The sequence below is a fragment of the Rhinichthys klamathensis genome, unplaced genomic scaffold, assembly GCF_029890125.1.
Source record: "Rhinichthys klamathensis goyatoka isolate OS25496 unplaced genomic scaffold, OSU_Roscu_1.1 h1tg000272l_1, whole genome shotgun sequence".
NCBI lineage: Eukaryota > Metazoa > Chordata > Actinopteri > Cypriniformes > Leuciscidae > Rhinichthys > Rhinichthys klamathensis.
The window spans coordinates 1,507,501-1,510,000 of NW_026606792.1; the positions used below are offsets into that span (position 1 = coordinate 1,507,501).

Below are 2,500 nucleotides of genomic sequence, written 5' to 3' on the forward strand. Positions count from 1 at the left end.
ACCCTTTCTTGTTTTCACCTGATCTAACCCAGAGGTCGATGGATCGAAACCATCCTCTGCTAAGGCATCTTCACTTATGTCCATGTTTTATCCCAATAAAGAGCAACTTCCACATCTCGCTTGTTCATTCTGAAAATCTGTGTGTTTGTGTGTGTATGCCCTTTTAAAAACGCCTCATTGACTAAGCCACCTGAATGAGATTGAAAATTAGTAGGGCAAGCGATTCATGCCCCAGTGGCCTATTGAAGTAGTCGTTCATCCGGATTACTTTGTGTGCTGGCCTTGTTTAAGGCGAGACACTACAGGTGAATAGGGTAAAATTTTAAAATAATAGATATCACCATGAAACTTCCTCAGTTGATTACTTACACAAGTATATAAAAAAAAATGTATTACAAGTTTTTGAAATTTGTTTGTTTAATTATGCAAATTAGGCATTATCTCATTAAATATGCGTGATTTTGCATATATTTTCGGTAGATAGATCTGAACATATGATAAAGCCAGGTGCAAAATTCTTTTTTCATTTTGTTTACACACAAGTTAAAAATAAAAGTTCAGAGGGATTTGAGGATATATGCTTTAATTACCTAGGAAATCAAAATATACTGTCCATAGCCTTAAAAAATCGATTTTCGCCATCATTTTTTGATTAAAATGTCACATAAATCAGGCCAGGAATGATTTATTAACAAATCCCTCTGAAAATATCTTCAGAATACTGCTAAGTGTATAACTGGAAAGTTTGGTGTACATAGGTGCTACATAGGCTGAGATGTTTCTACTGGAGAATGACAAAAAACTCATTTTGAGAAAAAGGCATTTAAAGATTTAAGTAGGGAATTTAATACATTTCTATTGGAAAAAAAGGCTCAAAAACAGAATAAATGCTCAGGCCCTTAGTAATAATAATATATAATATTTCAAGCTCATTAAAACTGATTATTTAATAACATGGCAGGCATTTAAGGCCTACAACTGCAGTAACTCAATGAATTAACATTGGCAGAGTACACCACGTGATGCGTCTGAGCGAATCACGTTAGCAGAAACCAGCAGTAGCCAATGAGATTTCGTCATTTCTTTAAATCACCCTTTGGACATTCACGATTGGTTACTGATAGAAAGGAAATGCCCATATTTGGGTTACATACGGTTGTGCAGGAGACTCAGAGCTTTACAGCGATACCGCTCATGACAGACTTCAGTAAACAGACGGAGCGCGGCATGTCGCGCTGGAATGCGAACTTCTTGGTAAATTCGGGAGAAACTTACTGTCGCAAGTAAACAAAATGTAATAAAATAAACATCTTAATGTATATTTTCAACGTTTTCTTTATAGCAGATTGAAAGAACACATATTCAAGGAGTAAACTAGCCCAAAATCTCAAAACTGATCACTGCATGAAAAATCTATGTTTTTGCCTGCCGTGTCTCGCCTTAAATACCAATGCTGTTGTTGTCACTGAAGCCAAAGTAATGTGGGCACATGAGCACAGGTTTTTAACAGCCCCAGTGGCCTAATGGATAAGGCACTGGCCTCCTAAGCCAGGGATTGTGGGTTCGAGTCCCATCTGGGGTGGTTTACAGCAGAGTGGCGCAGCGGAAGCGTGCTGGGCCCATAACCCAGAGGTCGATGGATCGAAACCATCCTCTGCTAAGACAGCTTTACTTATAAACATTCTCTGTACCTACTTGAAGAAAAGCTGTCACATCTCTGTGCTAAAACCCTTTGTTGTTTTCCCCTGATCTCATTTATGACAGAGGCACTTCGTGTGCACTTCATTTGTGCCTAAATGCAAGTCCTTTTGAAAACACCTGTGAATGGGAGTTCTTCTACGGCGAGCAGAGTGGCGCAGCGGAAGCGTGCTGGGCCCATAACCCAGAGGTCGATGGATCGAAACCATCCTCTGCTAAGACAGCTTTACTTATAAACATACTCTGTTCCTACTTGAAGAAAAGCTGTCACATCTCTGTGCTAAAACCCTTTCTTGTTTTCACCTGATCTAACCCAGAGGTCGATGGATCAAAACCATCCTCTGCTAAGGCATCTTCACTTATGTCCATGTTTTATCCCAATAAAGAGCAACTTCCACATCTCACTTGTTCATTCAGAAAATCTGTGTGTTTGTGTGTGTATGCCGTTTTAAAAACGCCTCATTGACTAAGCCACCTGAATGAGATTGACAATTAGTAGGGCAAGCGATTCATGCCCCAGTGGCCTATTGAAGTAGTCGTTCATCCGGATTACTTTGTGTGCTGCCCTTGTTTAAATGCCAATGCTGTTGTTGTCACTGAAGCCAAAGTAATGTGGGCACATGAGCACAGGTTTTTAACAGCCCCAGTGGCCCAATCGATAAGGCACTGGCCTCCTAAGCCAGGGATTGTGGGTTTGAGTCCCATCTGGGGTGGTTTACAGCAGAGTGGCGCAGCGGAAGCGTGCTGGGCCCATAACCCAGAGGTCGATGGATCAAAACCATCTTCTGCTAAGACAGCTTTT

At 40.6% G+C, this 2,500-nt stretch overlaps 2 non-coding genes across 2 annotated transcripts; both read left to right on the plus strand.

The window, feature by feature from the left end:
* The first annotated feature begins 1,509 nt into the window (after positions 1 to 1,509).
* On the plus strand, positions 1,510 to 1,582 carry trnar-ccu (transfer RNA arginine (anticodon CCU)). The gene has a single exon. It is a non-coding gene; the product is annotated as a tRNA-Arg (tRNA).
* A 756-nt stretch (positions 1,583 to 2,338) lies between these two features.
* trnar-ccu (transfer RNA arginine (anticodon CCU)) lies at positions 2,339 to 2,411 on the plus strand. The gene has a single exon. It is a non-coding gene; the product is annotated as a tRNA-Arg (tRNA).
* The last annotated feature ends 89 nt before the right edge of the window (positions 2,412 to 2,500 follow it).